Raw genomic sequence first — 20,186 nt, 5'->3', positions numbered from 1 at the left:
CACAACAGAATAGAAGATATCTTACATGCTATTTTTTAATAAAGAGAATAAAAGACTCAAAAATCAAGTGGATTCTGCACATTTTTAAGAGTAACTATTACAATGTGATTGAACATTTCACTGTATTCTTTGACATTCCAGTAGGCCAAGGGGCTACTCATTCCTAGAGCCATGCAACCTACAGGGAAGGAATTATGCCTGGTTTGAACCATCTGAGTGAACCATCTTTTTGCATGTCTCAGAAGTCAGGCAAACTTCATCCTATCCCATCTATTAGGAAAAACTAAAGGCAGGAGGCGTGGCCTGAGAAATAACAATTCTACCAGCAAGAAGAAGACTAGCCAATGTAGACGGTGCAGCCTGGCAGAATACCTATACTTACTCAAGTAACTTCTATTGCCTGTGTGGACAGGCAGAATAGCAAATTACAGTGTAAGTCATTACTGTAGATTAAAGATTCTTCTTTAACAATTCTTCTGACAAATTAATGCTGATTGGACAGAAAGAAGCAGATCCAATAAAGAGCAACACAGCCACAGGAGATTAAGGAAATAATAATCTTTCATTCTGCAGAGGCACCTAAGGCAGGCAGTTGCTGCAGGAATAGTAACAGCCACGTGCTCCTCTCCATTTCTCATGTTCTCCTGCAGTTTGGAGAGGAGGGACTGTGTGAATAATTCTTCCCGACAGAATCTTAAAGGGAACAATGCATCACTTCCTGTCAAGGTTAGTTAAGATTTGGTGTTTCTTCTTCACCTCTTCCACCCTAGCCTGTCTCTGTGACTCGAAGCAAAGGATTCTGGGATGGTAAGCTCACAATATGGGAGGAGGCTGAGTCACCGAGGCATGGCTTGAGACAGCCACGCAGGTGAGCTGCTGATGTGATCAAGAAATAAAATGGTGTTGGGCCAAGCCATTGAGATTTCAGGGTTTATCAGTTTCTGCATAATTATCCTGATTAATGCACTGGTGTGAGTCAGAGCACAGGATATGAAATCAGCATACCAGTTTTTGAATCCCGTCTCCATTATCAATGAGCTCTGTGACTTGACCTCTCTGAAATTCTGTTTTGGGGGCAAGAATCTTGATGATAGAAAGAGACATTGTAAGGAGTTCCAACTCAGGAAACAAAATGAAGCCCATGGGTGGGTCCTGGAAAGACTATCTTCCAAGAGAGATGAAACTTCCAAGGACCCAGGTTATCAGGCTCCCAGAATTGTAGAGCTGAATAGGCCCCACAGGGCACCTGACTTGATACAGAATATGAAAGCCAGTCTCATTTTGTCTTGGAATGAAGGCTGCAGTCAACTCTGGATCCGCATTAGATTTAAATTACATCACAAAAATACTGATGCCCAAGCCCTAATCCAAATCAATTAAATCAGAATCCCTGGGGATGAGATCCAGCTAGGGGTTATATTTTTAATGTTACCCTGGTGGTGCTAATATGAGTCAAAGTTGGTAATCAATGACTAAGTGTAACAAAGAGGGTTTAAAGCTGCTTAAGGACTTTCTGCCTCAGTTGAAATTGGTTCAGGAGGTGAAGGATGGAGCCCAGGGGAAAAGTCAGGTGGATTCAGTGATGTGGAACTGAGGAAAAAAGGTGATTTTAGCAGCAATTTCTCAACAAGACAGAGACAGTAGTTTAAGTCAACACATTTTCATTTACAGAAATTAAATGGATGGAGTGCTGTTATGAATGCTATTATTATTTTCTTTTCAGTCCTATTTCAGATTCTCAAATCTACTAAATGCACTTAAAGTGTGGAAAGAAGTTACAAAATTAATATTCAATAGAGAAAAGTATTTGTTTATATACAAAATTAGTAAAATATTAATAAAGTGGTACAGAAATTAAACAATGCTTGCGACCTTTACATGTATAGCCATTAAAAGAGATGTTGGACTATGAAAATAGGCAGATTGCTGTTTCCTAAATGAGGAGAAAATTTAGCCCGGCAATCTAGAAATTGCCATACTGATTCAATCCCATTGTTTCAATGTCCTATTCTATTTATGATCAACCCACATTTAGCAAGGGAGATCAGTTTCCTACCAGATGTGAATGAATCTTAATGGGAAGGTGACCCTTAATTTCCTATAGTCATTTATAACCGTTACTCAGATTTCTCCTGTTTTTGGACTGCTAAGGTTCAGTGAGATGACAAACTCAAAACTATCTGCTGGTAACGACAGGTATTGATTGGACAGTGACATATTAATTATTTGCTTTTGATGATGTACAGAGGTTCCTAAAGAATACCCAGCTTATGTAACTAAGTTGCATCGGCACCAAAGCTTTCTATTTTTTCTTCTTAACTTAAAGTCAAAGTCAGCAGTCTTAATAATTTTGAATGGTCCTTAAAATATTCACACATCTGCTCAGATTTAATTTAAAAATGATCCTTTCTCACCAATGTACCCTCATTAGGAAATACAAATCATAAAAAGTTTTAGGGAACAACACCAATAACTGATTTCATGCAAACAGTTTGGGATCATGCCCATCAATTCACCATTTTGTGATTTCAAAGACTGTTTTATCAATCTTCTATCACTCAAGTCACAGAACATAAAATAAACCATTAACAAGAATTTGGATTTTAATCTATAAGACAGACAAGGTCATTTTTTAAAAGCAAATCAGCTAGCAGGAGTGCTGTGAGAAGCATGCCTACAAAGAAAAGTAGCCATTAAGCTTTCAGCTCCATTCCATAAATCTTGACCTCTTTTATTCCCTTTTGCTACTAGAGGATAGTTTGCTTCTCATATCATTCCCTAAGGGAAGTTCTTGCACCACATGAGGCTAACAAATATAATTTGGTCTTTTACTATTTTAAGTTCAAGTTATTAAAATGCCATGGACTCAGTGAAGTGTGGCTCATGTCACATGACCCACCTGAGAAGGAGTCATACATACTGTCCCTGACAACAACATTATGACAGTGTGAAACTAATAATTGCTTTTTGGGGGATCAATCAATTGAAGATCAAGGTGCCTGAATGTTGTGTTTTAAAACATAAGAAATACATATTCTTTTCTACACTGAAAGCCAAGCAAAACATGGTTTTTTTAGGGAGACCCAGGTGTAAATATTGACTTTATGCTCTCCATTGAATTAGAAAGTCTGAATTGAATCTCACGTTTACTTCCTTTATTTCACCTGTGTCATATTTTCATTTGGTTTGAAATTTGAGCAGCTAAGTTTGTCATCGGCTTTACAAGATTTCCATCTTTTACATTTGATAAGTTCTTGAAAAAGTGTGATGGATATATCTCTTCATGTATTCATCATCTATGGATGAAGTACCTATTCAGGTATACGTCTAGAAGCTGTGGACACAACAGTGACATAGAAGGTGTCCGAGTGGCCTCTCTACCAGGAAAGAAAGACAACTAAACAAAAAGACAGTAAGAAATATCAAGGAAGTAGTAATTAAAATGAGGTTTGAAAGGTGAGTTAGCCCAGGATGAAAAGAAAGTACTCAGGAAGAAGAAACAACCTGTGGAAAAGCAAGAGAGAGAACAGGGCATATTTCAAAACAGAAAAGTTCAGTACAGCAAGCACTGTATACAGTTTTGATGGCAGGAAGATATCTGACTAGTGGTTGCACGCGAGTTTGGTGAGCTAAACTGGGATGAGATCATGAAGGGCTTTGAAAGCCATGGTAAAGGGGAAACTATAAAGCAGAAGGGTTGGTAGCAGGAATAGGGTTGTGTTTCAGGAAGATGTCAGAGAATATGGAGCAGAGGCAAAAATGGAGACAGAGATGCTACTCGGAAGGTTGCAAAAGAGACGAGGGAAGTAATGGGCAAGTATAGTGGTTGGAATGGTGGTCCCCAAAAGATTATGTCCATGTCTCAATTCCCAGAGCCTGTGAACGTTACCTTATTTGGAAAGAGTTTTTGCAGATGTAATTAAATTAAGGATTTTGAGATCACGAGATGACCCTGGATTACCTAAATGGATTCCGAATCCAATGACAAGTATCCTTATAAGAGACACATAGGGGAGATTTGGCAGACCGAAGAAGAGAAGGCAATGGTGACCATGGAGGCAGGAGTTTGAACATGAGCCCAAGGAATGTGGACAGCCATGAGAAACTGGAAGAGGCCAGGAAGAATTCTCCTTTACAGCCATCAGAGGAAGCACGGTCCTTCATACACCTTGATTTTGGATTTCTGCCCCCAGAAATATGACAACAAATTTCTGTTGTTCTCTGTTAAGCAACAGTTTTTGGTAATTTGTTATAGCATCCACAAGTAACTAATACAACAAGGCAAGAAAAAGACACATGAGGCAGAAATACAGTGCATTTGGGACACTGAAAAAAGCCCATAGAGCAGAATCCAAGGGCATTTGTGAGTAAGAGGCCAGAAATGAGGTTGGACAGCCAAGCAAGAGGCTATATTAGTGAAAAGATCCTGGGTCTGAATGCACATGGGATGCCAAAATATCAGTGAGTGGATCAGACTGGCTGAAGAAGAATCATGGTCTTGAGGAATGGGAAGAGAAACTGGAAAGAGAGGAAAAAGGAACAAAATGCAATACTTTTTGGCAGAAAGGGGGTCTGTGGCAGTGCAGAGAGGGAGGGGGAAAGGGCTGGGTGTGGGGAATTTGCACCCCAGCAAGTACAGAGCAGTGTCTTAGTCAACTCAGGCTTCGATAAACATACCACAGACTATGCGACTTAAACCACAGGCATTTATTTTCTCGACAGACCTTTCTGGACTCTAGGACGTTGAATATCCAGGTGTTGGCAGGTTTGGTTTTGGGCGAGGGCCCCCCTCCTATCTTGTTCCTGTCTTCCTTCCCAATGAATCCTCCCACGGCAGGAAGAGAAAGCTCTAGTGTCCCTTCCTCGTCTTAGAAGGGCACTAATCTCACCATGGGGGCTTCACCCTCATGAGCTCATCTAAACCCAGTCACCTCCCAAAGGCCCCACCACCTAATATCATTACATTGAGGTTAGGACGGCCGAGGAGAAGCTCTAGCTCCTTAAAAAAATAACGTTTATCTATTTTTGAGAGAGAGAGATAGAGAGAGAGAGAATGAGAGAACGAGTGGGGGAGGGGCAGAGAGAGAGGGAGACACAGAATCCAAAGCAGGCTCCAGGCTCCGAGCTGTCGGCACAGAACCTGATGAGGCTTGAACTCATGAACCGTGAGATCATGATCTGAGCCCAAATCGGATGATTAGCCGACTGAGCCACCCAGGTGCCCCGCGAAGCTCCAACTCCTGAAGACTGCTGTCTGAGGGGCCCAGCACAGGGTAAGAAGCTGGCTAAGTATTAGGAACTGAGCTGGAACTTTCCTGTGCCCTTCTTTTCACTCTTCTGTCCTGCAACTTTCACACCGGTTGGTTGGGTATGCACTGGGGGGTGGGGGGTGGGTGGGGGGGGAGCTGCTGGGTGGGAAATGGGTGGGAAAAAGCACTTGGCCACATTTCTCCTTCCAAACACAGGTGACCCACCAAATATTGTCCACAGTGAGAAGATGGGGAGAAGCCTGGGCCGAAGTTTGAAATGTTTGCATCTTAAATTAGGCATTTAAAATTTCCTGGGGCGCCTGGGTGGCTCAGTCGGTTAAGCATCTGACTTCGGCTCAGGTCATGATCTCACAGTTCGTGAGTTCAAGCCCCGCGTCGGGCTCTGTGCTGACAGCTCAGAGCCTGGAGCCTGCTTCACATTCTGTGTCTCCCTCTCTCTCTGCCCCTTCCCTGCTCATGCTCTGTCTCTCTCTGTCTCAAAAATAAATAAACATTTAAATAAATAAATAAATAAATAAATAAATAAATAAAATAAAATTTCCAAACAGGAGGGGCGCCTGGGTGGCTCAGTGGGTTGAGCGTCCGACTTCGGCTCAGGTCATGATCTCACGGTTTGTGAGTTCGAGCTGCCCCGTGTCAGGCTTTGTGCTGACAGCTCGGAGCCTGGAGCCTGCTTCGGATTCTGTGTCTCCCTCTCTCTCTGCTCCTCCCCTGCTCACACTTTGTCTGTCTCTCAAAAATAAAGATTAGAAAAAAATTTTTTTAATTTCCAAACAGGAGTGTTTTGAACTTAGAAGATTTAAGGAGTAAGAGTGAGCAGGAAAGTCACAGATCCACCAAATTTTCAGCCACAGCAGGGGAAAAGCTTCCTGTGAAAAGGTAGTGGGTTAGAGTTGAATTTTGCTTACCAAACGTCCTGCTTGTTCAATATACTGTTTAGACATTTAAAGAAAAAGACAGACATTTCCTCTAAGACATCCCAGTAATCAATGTATTTCCTCAGAATACAATCACTAAGGTGGTAAAGGTTCACTCTGAACAGATGCTTCCCCAGTTCTAGTGCTAAATTTAGGATACTTACATCATGGTGTGATTATTAAGCAATGTTTTTCTTTAACTTTGCTACATCTTATCATTCTTAAGAGAAATTTTGGTACAGGATGCATCACACACAGGTTCCATTTGTTTTCCCTAGCCAAGGGGAAGGTGTGCAACCAGGTAGATACAAAAGACGTAGGGTTGAGTAGCAGAACTGAAAAAGCTTTTCCATTCCATTCACACAGGCTCCCTTTTCCTCCTTGGTTCACCACTTAATCTTTTGGTCTCATTTCCTTCATCTGTACAGTGGTGGTAATGGGTCTCAATTTCATTTTGTTTTCCTGATGCATGGATTCCCACAGTTAGACCAAATACAGTTCTGGCCAGTAATGCCCACTTATCTACCTCCCTGAAGTGTCGTGAGAATTAATAATGGTCTGCAAAATGCACTGAAGATGAAGAGCACATCCTAAGGGAGTTGTTAAGTATCATTTAAAAGTATCAGTCGGCTCAGGTCATGATCTCGCGGTCCATGAGTTCGAGCCCCGCGTCGGGCTCTGTGCTGACAGCTCAGAGTCTGGAGCCTGTTTCGGATTCTGTGTCTCCCTCTCTCTCTGACCCTCCCCCGTTCATGCTCTGTCTCTCCCTGTCTCAAAAATAAATAAACGTTAAAAAAATTTTTTAAAAAAGTATCAATGGATAAGGATATTTTAATAAACATGGGAAATTCATGCAGCAAAAGGATCGTGGCTTGCTTGCCGTAATACCTCAATGAGTTAGGGTAGAAAGGAATATACATATTATCCAAGTAGAAAAATAAAGCAAAACAAAATAAAGCAAAAACAAAACCTGACCACCCATGACCGTAAACATATGAATAGAGAGATATTCGTTGCATCTTAAAAAATCTAGCTAACTTTTTAAAATAAAGCACTGGTTTAAACACCCACGATGTAATGTATGCCTTGAAATTTTAGAATAGTCTGTACAGGAAGGCAAGGGACTAAAGACAGAGATGTTCAGAAATAAAACCAAGGCAAAGAGATCAAAGATACTTTCCTCCCCAATTCAAAATGTGGCATGGGCAGAATTCATCTGCTGTGTATAAATTTGATAACTGCTTTTATTGTTGTTGGTCTTGCAAAAAGAGATGAAATGGAGATATGAATATTGCTTGCTTTGGAGGATAGTCGGGGAGCAGATGAAAAGGCACAGCAAGTTTGACAGTAGTAAGTTACATTTATAGAGCAATAAGAGACAAATATGTTATTTATGAATCTGAGCATTTTAAAAGAAAGTTAAAGTCACTGTTTCTTTCCTGCACGCTAATTATTCCAGGCTGTAAAGCCCTCAAGCAAACTGGAAATATTAAATTATTTTGGCCTTTACAATTTCTCTTGGTCTTTGCACCCAGAAGCATTAGATATGGCAGTGTCTGTCTTTTCTTTGAGAGGGCTCCAATTCCTTGTATACTTTAAAGTGCTGTCTAGGTCCATTCATAATATATTTAATGACAAATTTATTTTCTCTCCCATATTGTTTGTCTTTATGTTGTAATGCACCAGTGGGCTGTAGCTAATTTTAATGTTAAGACGTTTAGTTTAAATCCTCAAAAAATTAAAAATAGAGCTACCCTATAACCGAGCAATTGCATTACTAGGTATTTATCCACAGGGTACAAAAATGCTGATTCAAGGGGCGTCTGGGTGGCTCAGCTGGTTGGGCATCAACTTCAGCTCAGGTCACGATCTCAAGGTTTGTGAGTTCGAGCCTGGCGTTGGGCTCCGTGTTGACAGCTCGGAGCCTGGAGCCTGCTTCAGATTCTGTGTCTCCCTCTCTCTCTGCCCCTCCCCCACTCATGCGTGCGCGTGCGCACGCTCTCTCTCTCTCTCTCTCTCTCTCTCTGTCAAAAGTAAATAAACATTATGTGTATTTACTTTTGAGAGAGACAGAGTGCTCCGAGCTGTCAGCACGGAGCCTGACGCGGGGCTCAAACTCACAGACCGCGAGATCATGACCTGAGCCGGTCAACCGCTTAACCGACTGAGCCACCCAGGCGCCCCTAAAAATTTTTTTTAAATGCTTATTCAAAGGGGCATATGTACCCCAATATTTGTAGCAGCACTATCAACAATAGCCAAATTATGGAAGGAGCCCAAATTTACATCGACTGACAAATGGATAAAAATATGTGGCATACACACACACACACACACACACACACACACACACACACTGAAATATTACTTGGTGATCAAAAAGAATGAAATCTTGCCATTGCCATTTGCAACACTGTGGATGGAACTAGAGTGTTTATGCTAAGGGAAATAAGTTAGAGAAAGATATATGATTTCACTTATATGTGGAATTTAAGAAACAAAACAGATTAACATGGGAAAGGGAAGCAAAAATAAGATAAAAACGGAGAGGGGGCAAACCGTAAGAGACTCTTAAATACAGAAAACAAACTGAGGGGTGCTGGAGGGGTGTTAGGTAGTGGGACGGGCCAAACGGGTGATGGGTATTAAGGAGGGCATTTGTTGGGATGAGCTCTGGGTGTTACACATAAGTGATGAATCACTAAATTCTACTCCTGAAAAAATAAAATAAGGTGAAATAAATTCTCTGATCTTTAATACCATGTGGAACAGATGGTGCTGTGCTCTTATAGATAAATATTTTTTGTGATAAATTTTTTTCTTTTTCTTCTTTATTCACATATGTTAGTTTTTTCCCCCCAATGTTTGTTTTTTTCCCCAAATATGGTCTTAGTGTATGTGCTGTAGTTAGAGGTGTCTGTTTTATACTCAATTCTGGAGGTAAGTGAACAATGAAAATAAAAGTAGGTGGATCCTAATTTCAGTAGGGCAATTTTATCACCATTAAAAGCACTTGGAGATACTATTATAATGGAGAGAATATTCCGGGACTTCATTTATTTTGGATACTAGTGACATAATTTAGAGTCTGTTCTTTCGCCGTGGGACACACTTTGAAACATGTAAGTCCCGCCTTCCTAAACTGCTTATTTTAGTCTTTAAAAAGGATAAAAGTCACTTGAGCATTGGATCAAATTGAATCAAAATGATATTTTCAGAGTACTCTGCATTACATTTTACTGATAAAAATGTAAATGCTATTAAACAACTCCTGAATAAATGATTAAAAATGTCATCTAACTTAAGAAATAAATCCTAGATTAAAATTTTTCTCTCAACACCTATCTCCAAGATACTAGAAAGTTCTGATATATATCTATATATATCTCAAATACATCTACATTTCTGCTGAATTCTTCCTTTCTTCAAACTAACCATCTCATCTCATTTCTGTTCACTTTTGTGTCCTCTCTCTGCAGTAACTGCCAGGGATCCCGTTGCCTGGAGACCACTCTTGAACATCCATTGCTGTGGCCTCTTGGAGATTTAAGGCATCTAATAAGGAGCTGACAGAAACCATCAGCTTGCTCCTGAGAAAGTAGCATTTTTTTAAAATCACCATAAAGCACTTGTCTGGATATTACGTATTTCAGGTAACCGTAACAACTAAAGCATAGGATACAAAGAAGAAAAAGTACCTTTAGAAAAATCTAAATTCTACGAATCCATACAAAAAGGAGGTGGGACAAAAAACCTAAATGTGCACTTTTTAAAAAAATTTTTTAATGTTTATTTCTGAGGCAGAGAGACACAGAGCACGAGTGGGGAGGGTCAGAGAGAGAGGGAGACACAGAATCTGAAGCAGGCTCCAGGCTCTGAGCTGGCAGCACAGAGCCCGACGCGGGGCTCAAACTCACAAACTGTGAGATCATGACCTGAACTGAAGTCGGTCGCTCAACCGACTGAGCCACCCAGGCGCCCCAACTTTTTTTTTTAATAGAAGAACGTTTCCACTCCCCCCAATTTTTCAAACTATTTTTTCAAACTATTCTAAAAGGCTCTACTATCTGTATTTTTAGCTCTGTTATTTTTCTATTAACATTCTCGTTAGCCCAAAGGAGTTGTGAAGCAGAAAATTCAATAAAATTACATAAGGCCAACTGTGAAAAAAAGTGAGTGAAGGAGATAAAACACAGCTATAAGAACTCCATATTGCAAAATCAACAAAATGAAAAGGCAGCCTACAGAATGGGAGAAAATATTTGCAAATCATACATCTGATAACAGGTTAATATCCAAAATATATGAAGACTTCATACAACTTAATAACGAAAAAGAAAATAATCCGATTAAAAATGGGCAAAGGACCTGAATAGGCATTTTCCCAAAGAGGTTATTCAGATGGCCAACAGGTACATGAAAAGGTGCTCAACGTGACTGATCAGGCAAATGCAAATCAAAACCACTCTGAGATATCACCTTACGCCTGTTAGAATGGTCATCATCAACATGACCAGAGATCAATGCTGGCGAGGATGTGGAGAAAGGGAAACTTCTCTGGGTGCACTGCTGGTGGAAATGTAAATTGGTGCAGCCACTATGGAGAACAGTATGGAGGATCGTCAAACAATTAGCAGTGGAACTTTCATATCCAACAATTCCACTTCTGAGTACATACACAAAGGAAATGAAATAACTATAATTAATGCTGTATGGTGTATTTGAAAGCTGCTAACACAGTAGATCTTACAAGTTCTCATTACAAGGGAAAAAAACCTTTTGGTAACTACATGAGGTGACAGGTGTTAAGAATGATGACATAAAAAAAAAAAGAATGGTGACATAATTATAATTTTGGAATATAATAAAATAATACGGATAAATCCCGTAAAGAAAACCCAGAAGAGCCTCATATCACCTTGGGACATTCTGATTAGGATCGAAGAGTGCAGCACATCTTAATGGTGTCCAAGGATCAAGAAGAGATTAATATTTGGTGGAAGGTGTGCCCTGTTTAAGAAGCTAGGATGTATTTGAGTAATATTTTGCATTTCTGGCAGATAAACTATTTTTTAAATGTTCATGCTCAAAGGAAAAAAAAACTTTTGTAAAGTAGAAATTTAATGTGAATTGAAACACAGCTCAGAGATGAAATTAGAAAGAAAACAATGGCCCTTCTTTGCTAAACATTTATGGCTTTGATGCTCTTAATTACACTTCGTTTTTCATACAGTGCCTCATGGTTGCCAAGGTATGGTACGTTATTTAGAATTAACATTTCCTCCAAAATTCTTTATCTCCAAGCAAGTAAAAGGCCATACAAGCCTGAATTGCAATTAAGATGTGCCTCTCCATGAGCATTTGGAGGCTGCTGGGAGGTGGTACATTCCAGAAAGCTTAAGATTGTGCTTTAATAACAGACAAAACTAAATTTCTGCCATATTTCACAATGTGACCATGTATTGGCTGTTCAACCTCCCTAAACTTCATTTTTCTTTTGCAAGAAAAATGCACATATTTATTGTATGGAACTCCTAAGGTTGTTATGAAAATCAAATAAGTAGGTATGTAACCAGGTCCCTGGAACTTTATAAGCACTTAATAAACAGGAGCTATTATCATTATCATTCCTATTAAGTTATATTAAGCCAATAGGATCATAAAGTTCTGAGACTGAGTTTGAGGGCAATGACAGAGTCACATAGCTAATTGTGAACTGCTGTTTAAGAAAATAAAAGGAAGCTATTGTCTACATAGTACCAAAGAGTACATTCTGAAGAAACTAGGTTAAGATTAGAAAAAAAAAGTGTTTTTAATGCTTTTTGGAGATGTGAGAGAAGAAATGGCAGTAATGCTGCATTAGGAACTATTTATTCTTGGGAGAAGTATAAAATCAAGGTCCTGCACAGTTCTATCCCATCTGTTTTGTTTGTTTTGTGTGTGTGTGTGTGTGTGTGTGTGTGTGTGTGTGTGTGTGTAGGTATAACTTACATAAGTACATAAATATTAAACATACTGCTTGATGAATGATTTTATGCATATGTCATGTAAACCCCTACTCATCAACATGTAGATCTTATCCACCATCTCAATAAGCCCCCTTGTGCTCACTAACAGTCAAAACACCATCCAGGCCCCAAAGGCAATCACTCTGTTGATATGAGGCTTTGGATCCCCTTCCCAATCTAGAAAAGGGGCTTGTGAGAAATTCAAAGCCTTCATTCTGTACCCCAACTAGACTTGACTCCTAATCCACTGCCTTTACTTCACCCACCTTCAATGTCCCCTTGCCTCTAGCCAACAGTCACCTTGTCATCAACATGCCCTTAATCTAATTAATCTGTACTATGTTAGGTATTCTCTAGACAGGAACAGCTGATGAACTGTGTGACATTCATCTGATATTTAGGGGACTTTCCCTCCACTATACATTAATGATGTTTCATTGCATTTTTTGATTCACAAATTCTACAACCATCATTGCACTGTATTTTCCAAAGCATCCTGGGCCAATGCTAAGAAGGTGACAGAGAAAATAAGCTTTAAAAAGACCTGAAGGTGAACTGTACAGGTAGCTACATTTTTCTTTTTAAGGTTTATTTATTTATTGAGAGAAAGCCAGAGAGAGAGAGAGAGAAGGGAGGGGGAGAGAGAGAGAGAGAGAGAGAGAAGGGAGGGGGAGAGAGAGAGAGAGAGAGAGAGAGAGAGAGAGAGAAAAAGCATGTGGGGGAGGGGCAGAGAGAGAGGGAGAGGGAGAATCCCAAGCAGGTTTTGTGCTGTCAGCACAGAGCCCGACATGGGGCTTGAACCCACAAACCATGAGATCATGACCTGAGCGGAAACCAACCGTCGGTTGCTTAACTGACTGAACCACTCAGATGCCCCCGGGCAGCTACATTTTCAAACTCAAATTCCCCAAAGAAGATTTTCTGGTCCTAGTTAGAGTTAAATCATGGTGCAACAGCAGAATGAGCTTGGTGTTCTTGGTCTGAAGCAGCTCTCCACACGTTTCTATCATCAATGTGTTCTATGCTCCGAATCTTACCTTGGATACCTGACGCAGGTGCCCAGCCTGGGAATCCTTCCATTTTAGGGAAAAGAAACAGGCCCAAAAGGTGCACTGACCTATGTAGGCTCCCTACCCGATCTAGGTGGGTGCCCACTTGCCAAAATGACACTAACCCCTCATTTAAGCACTAGACCACTGATGACTGTACAAGAAAATAAGCCCATAATGAGCAAAGGATCACAGTTTACAGACAATCGCAGAAAAACTCAAATCATTTCTAATATCATCCTCTTCATAACAGTGCTAGTGAGTTCTGAGCTTGGATTTTTCCACTTGCTGCATGAAAATACAAGGACTATAATAATACAAGTGGGTCAAAAATCAAATAGTAGCTACAAAAACCCTCAGCCCTCGGGTTGCCGTGATTTTCACTTGAGTGCGCTCAAGGGTTCATTTTACGTTTGACTTTAAAATTCACACTCAATTTTGACACGAGATGTATGACTCAGTTCTTTACACTACCATCCTGTAAAAACAGATGACTCAGCTGCCAGTTCTAACAGCAGATTATTGCAGTCATCATCCAAACATGCCTTATGCTGACTAGAGAGGGCTTTCAAGTTAATGAGGCAAAAACAGCAATGTCCCAACAGAACATGCGCTATCCTGTAATAAGAAAAAAAAAAAAAAAAAAGAAGAACAAAATATAAATACTAAACAATGTGGTATCATTAAAATCTAGTCCCTTAAAAAATCAAGCATCTTTACTTTTTTCCCGCTGTTTGATTATTACTTTTAGAGTAGCTGCTCTCTTAAGTCTATTTTTACACAGTTTTAGAATTCAGATCCCCGTAGGAACCAAGAAGCTAGAGGCTGATTTTTCTCAACAGGTTTCCCCTTCATAGTCAAAGCGTCCGCTGGACAAGAAAATGAGGTCAGCCCTAAGAAGAATGGTAATCATTTAATAACATCGGCTGCAAGCCAAAGAATTACAAAAATAAGTCAATCTGAAGCAATAAAAAGCCAAAAAACAAAAACAAACAAACAAACAACCCAGAAACCTGAGCAAAAACAAATTCAAAATTAGTGTTTTTTTTAATCAACTTACCCAACAAACTACTTAAAGAAATTACTACATTTTCCCTCAAGAAGGATGTGATAACACAATGCCATTTTTCTACCCACTGAGCAGCACAGGATGCGGGTCAACATACAGATGTGACATTCCCTTAATTATATTAACACCAGGCAATACAGTCAGAATGGTATTTAGAGTTATTAATTCATTCAACGTGGACTAATCACCTCCTATATATATCCTTTCCCTCTGTCTCAGGGGCTTGGCATATAAAGTATTGTGTGGTGTGGGCAACAGATATGAGTTCTAAGGCACCACTGAAATACAGTTACATCTGAGGGGCCCTGGAGGCGGGGTCGGGGAAGGCTTCACAGATGGTGTGACCTATAAGCAGAGGCTGAAAGCGGTAGGAATTTGCCAGTCAGACAAGGTGAAACGATATTCCAGCAGAGGGCACGTGCCAAGTCACAGATGTGTGAAGTGGCTTAGGATTCTGGAAAACAACAAGCAGTCTTGTGTAGCTGCTGTAAAAATTGCAATCTAGAAGTGACAAGAGATGTGGCTAAAAATGCACGCAGGAACTTGATGGTACGGGATCTTTAAGTCCAAAGAGTTTAGCTCATCCTTGCGAAGAGGGGAGTGACACAATCAGATTCGTGTTTTAGAAAGATACTTCGTGTAGCTGTGTGCAAAGAATGGGACCTAGGAGATCCATTATGGACTGTTCCAGCAATTTGCATGAGAGGGAACACGGGCTGGCTTCGAGGTTGCACTGGAGAAAGTGAGGGGAAAGGGTTGAATTGTGTAGGACAAAGAACTTTCTAGAAATGGTTAGCAATCTCTGGGGCTTCTGACTTGAGCTACCAGAGTAATAAGGGTTTTCTGAACAAAGACCAGGAATCCAGTGGGCCTAGGTTCTGGAGTAGTAGACTGGTGCGAGTGGAGAATGGTTCTATTTTGGGAGACACTGAGCCGAAAAGTGTCTTTTGAATATCCAGATGGAAATGACAAAGCAAAGAGTTTGGAAGATTAATGTCTTCATTCTGTCATTGCCTAGGACACTTCAAGCGCTGGTTTCAGTGCTTCAAAGTGCTGGTTTGAAATTATATGCAAGTATTTTTGATGATTTACAGTGGAGGTTCAGGAGAATAAGGACTCTTGCAAGGATTTCTTTGATAGCTTTATGGCAAGTGTTTCAAATAAGGGCACTGTAGTCTAGGGTGTCACTGGGAACCTTGATAGAGGTCTGATTGTCATCCATATAATTTGCAGTGTGAGTTAACACCACCAGCGTCGGTTTGGTGTGAATTAGTCATGTATCCAAACCCCACATCCTGAAATCAGGGTTGTATTGCAACAACATCATCCAATGTAAATAACTGTTTAACGTCATAAATAGGCTTTTAGCAAACAATCTTTTAAAAATATAAATTAAACTATGTCACTACACTTCCCGGTGGTTTCTGCTTTCCCTCAGAGTAAGAGCCAAAGTCCTTATGACAGCCCACAAAGCTGTCCATGATGTGCCTCTTTCTCCTTAACTCTCTGACTCCATTTCTCATTACTGTCTTCCCCCAGTCACTGTATTCCAGCTACACTGGCCTCTTTGCTACTCCTCAAATGTCAGAAGCGTGACCATTCCCTTTTGCTGAGAATGTGTTTCCTGCAGATTTATCTGCATGGTTTTGACTTATTGGTCAAATGTTATCTTTTAAGTGAGTCCTTCCTTGACCATTGATTTTAAATTGTGGCAGCTAATTTTTTACCAATCCCTATTACCTTCTTTTTAAAAAAAAAAAATGTTTATTTATTTTTTAGAGAGAGAGAGAGAGCGTGAGTGAGGTAGGGGCAGAGAGAAAGGGAGACACAGAATCCAGGTTCCATGCTGCCAGCACAGAGCCCGACCCAGGGCTCAAACTCGCGAACTGTGAGATCATGACCTGACACTTAACCGACTGAGCCACCCAGGCACCCTGATATTACCTTCTGCTTTATTTTCTCAGTAGTGCCAAAGTATAATTTTTGTACTCCCTCCCAACATCATAGCGGGAGATAATGGTGATAGCATCTGTTGATAGCATCTGTAGAGAGGATCTAGATGGGTTTTAGTAGAATAGGCTGAGCTTGTGCTGCCTTGACTCACAAGCCCAAAACTCAGTGGCTTAACTGAGATAGCTTCTTTCTTCCTCAAAGTCTGTTTAAGTCAGGTGACTAACCATGATGGCTCTCCTCCATGCAGTGACTCAGGAGTCCAGGCTCATTGTAGCTCATGGCCCCAATCGGTCAACATATGGCCTCCATGCTTGCCCCCAAAAGGAAGGAGATTGTGTTGAAAGGTCCCACAGAGTCTTTTACATAACTCAGGCCAGAAGTGACATACATCACTTCTGCTCATGGTCCAATGGTCAGCTAGTTCCATGGTCCCACTTAACTATAAGAGGACTGGTTGGGAAGTGTAGTCTTCTAAGGGCCCTTCAAGGAAAGGAACGCTGGGCATTGGTGAGCACTTCTCAAGTTTCGCACAACAGCCAGCTTTGGAATGGCTTCCTTAAGATGGAGAGAGCACAGGAGTAGGATCCAGCAGAGCTGAGCATAGATCTTGTTGAACCAGTCACTACCCACGTTGTCTTGAGTAAATCAATCATTACCTCTGGGTCTCAGTTTTCAAATCCACCAAATGGGGAAAATAATATCTACCCTGCTTGTATTAGCGAGACTTTTTAGTTTCCGCTACAAAAGTCTGCAAGCAGAATTACTGTATTTAGGCGACTGTTCAAATGCGAGTACATAAATAATGCAGTATGAAACCTAGAAAGCCTGTCTGGATGAGATATAACGAATTATGCTGTTCTACATCAACATTGTTAGAGCCGTAAACAACGGTACCATGTCCAGTCTTGCTTGCTTAACGGCTGAGATGCCTAAGCAGCGAAGTAAGGAGCTGTTTACCTATCAGCACTGGTGTGTTTTCTATGTACGGAGTATGAAGAAAATGCAAAGGAAATTATGATATATGTTAAACATTAAAGATTACCCAAAGCACAAGTTTGGCGGCTCTTGTGGTATCTGATGCTCTGTTGCTAGAGAGCGTCTACCTAGATCAGCTACTAGGCCACAAAGCCGACCCTATATTCCAAGGATGGATGTGTAGTTAGGACAGGGTATAATACTGGCCAACTGTCAGCTATTTGAAAAATTTCATTACCATGTATTTGAGGCCATATCAAAGTCTTTTAAAGACATCAATTTTTACAGATTTGGCTAATTAATGAGTATATTTGTTGTCAGACATCAAACAGTACTGAACGTACATGTAGTTATTTTGTAAGTCACCTCAAGATTGCTCGTGATGGTGAAATTTTAATGGTAATAATGATAATCATGATTATTGATCATTTTTCCATATGCAAAAAATGTCATCAATAACAGGTGTAATCTTATAAATAGATGTCATGCAAAATACTCAAATGTGTGAATTCTACTATTAAAATATGCTTTGGGTTCTCTGGAAAACTCTGTGGAATCTACAGCATCATGACAGAAAGAGTCCAAGTCACCTGTTTTAAAGTGACAGACTGTCCCTATAGAGAGCTTCTTTTTAACTCAGCCTGCCATTTATTTTCTGAGAAAGCTCATTCTGCCTGCATGTATCTATGTCTGATAGACGAGTATTTCCTACATTAAACAGATGGGCCTCCACAGAAGCTCCCCCTATGATTCTAGTTCAGAAAACGTTTCTTGCTGCTAGTAACAGTATTCTACACACGCGAAACATTAGGAACACCTTTACGGTCATTGAAAGGTCACAGATCGGTTACAGCCTAAAATATTAGAGTCCAGGAACCAGTCAGTACTGTGGTAACCAACCCACAAAAATCCACGTAAAAATCTGCTAATTGAACTTTGTCATGGAATTTTTCTGCCTGGTCATTGGCCCACCTAACTCTACGGTGACGAACAAAAGAAATGGATCCAATAAAGCCAGCTGCAAATAGATACCCACGGCCACGTGCTGGAATGCAGATAGCATATCAACAATGAGATAAAGCCTTCTGAAGCAGAAGGTCACCGAACCAAGATTTCTGACACATGGCCAAGTGCTGGCTTTTAAAATGGAGCGTAACAGAAAGCACAGGGAGTGAATTTTATGGGATGTTTTATGTGACGCTATGATAAAATAGGTCCGGGCTATTGCCAAGCGAATGCTCCTTTGTTTCCTTTTGCTAACAACTTGTATGTACTATTGCCTTGACTCAAGGGTTTGGGTTGCTTCCCACCTCCCACGAAAATTACAACCTCGAGAATGATTGTTTTTCTTCTCTTGAAACACTTCTGCTGCTCTCGTGGATAAAAGACATTCACAGAGCTGGTCACAGTTCCAAGTTGATGACCATACATTGTGTGGACACTTTGGAATAGAGAGTATAGAAAAATAAACAGTCCGAATCAGAAGGAACTTTCTACATGGCAGTTAAAAACTGTGTCCAAAATAGCGCACGTGCACACACAGATACACACAGCTTGAACTATGATCTCTTATCTCTGTCTCTCTTCTTACTAATCTCTTTCTTATTCAGATTTGACAGTATCGTGCTTGTCTTTAATAAATGCCATCAATGGTTTTCAATCATGGCCTGTATCTTAATTCCAGGAGTATCATTCACATGGAGTCTAGATTGAGGTCGGCAAATAATAACCTATGGGCCAAATCTGGTCTGCTGCCTATTTTGTATGCTTATTAGCTAAAAACATCTGTTTTCTTAACGTTTATTTATTTTTGAGACAGAGAGAGACAGAGCATGAATGGGGGAGGGGCAGAGAGAGAGGGAGACACAGAATCGGAAGCAGGCTCCGGGCTCTGAGCCGTCAGCCCAGAGCCCGACGTGGGGCTCGAACTCACAGACTGCGAGATCGTGACCTGAGTTGAAGTCGGACGCTTAGCCGACTGAGCCACCCAGGCGCCCCTTAAAACATCTTTTATATTAAAAAACTGTTTATTAATTTTGAAAGAGAGGGCATGAGCGGGGAAGGGGTAGAGTGAGAGGGGGGCAGAGGATCCAAAGGGGGCTCTGTACTGACAGCAGAGAGCCCGATGCGGAGCTTGAAGTCACAAACCATGAAATCATGACCCGAGCTGAAATCGGATGCTCAACTGAGGGAGCCACCCAGGCGCCCCCCCCCCCTTTTTTTTTTACATTTTTAAATGGTTGAAACCAATCAAAATAATAATATGCTGTGAAACTCAAATTTCAGTGTCCATAAACAAGGTTTTATTGGAGCACATCTATACTCATTTGTTTGTATGCTGTCTGTGCCTTCTTTTGGCTGCAAAGGCAGATTTGAGCAGTTGCAACACAGACCACATGGTCTGCAAAGCCTCAAATATTGACTGTCTGGCCAAATAAAACAGAAGTTTGCCAGCCCCCACTATGCAAATGGGACCTCCTGGGGTTGAGTGGTACCTAGCCTGTGTGGCTGTCTACTACACCTGATCTCTAATACTCATCCCTTTAAGTGCTTTTTCTCGAGCTTAGGCATTTAAGATTTTCCATAAGCTAGGCCCAGACCAGATTCTCTCCAGCCTTCCCACCCACTACTTACTCTTTCCTCGGTACCCTGTAGCTTTTTATGTTGCTTCCATGTTCTAGCTGTGTGTTGACATCTGTGTAGTTTCATCTGTCTGTTGATATCCAACCTGAAATCCCAGCTCAGATGTCACTTTGAACCTGGCAGCTCAGAAATGCGTCTACCTGATAGGATTCCTCGCTTCTGTGAATTCGCAGTGTCTTGATCTTCTCTGACACACTTACCGTATCTTGCCCTGCACTCTACTTAGTCATACTCTTGTGTCATTTCTCCTACTTTGTCCTGCAATCCTTGAGTGTAAGGACTTGCCTTAGGTTCCCTTTGTA

The 20,186-nt window shown here is 40.8% G+C and overlaps 1 protein-coding gene and 1 long non-coding RNA gene across 5 annotated transcripts in view; one reads left to right on the top strand and one right to left on the bottom strand.

The window, feature by feature from the left end:
* The window catches only part of CYYR1 (cysteine and tyrosine rich 1), a 107,246-nt gene that overhangs the window by 36,750 nt on the left and 50,310 nt on the right, over window positions 1–20,186 (bottom strand). The gene's annotated exons all lie outside the window — the stretch shown is intronic.
* LOC125921730 (uncharacterized) overlaps window positions 1–20,186 on the top strand; it is a 284,908-nt gene that overhangs the window by 258,170 nt on the left and 6,552 nt on the right. For all 4 annotated transcript variants that reach the window (XR_007457472.1, XR_007457471.1, XR_007457470.1 and 1 more), the window contains one exon: window positions 9,667–9,840. This is a non-coding gene — a long non-coding RNA (uncharacterized LOC125921730). The remainder of the gene's footprint in view (window positions 1–9,666; window positions 9,841–20,186) is intronic.

This window comes from Panthera uncia, chromosome C2, assembly GCF_023721935.1.
Source record: "Panthera uncia isolate 11264 chromosome C2, Puncia_PCG_1.0, whole genome shotgun sequence".
NCBI lineage: Eukaryota > Metazoa > Chordata > Mammalia > Carnivora > Felidae > Panthera > Panthera uncia.
This window is presented reverse-complemented; position numbering and strand designations above follow the sequence as displayed.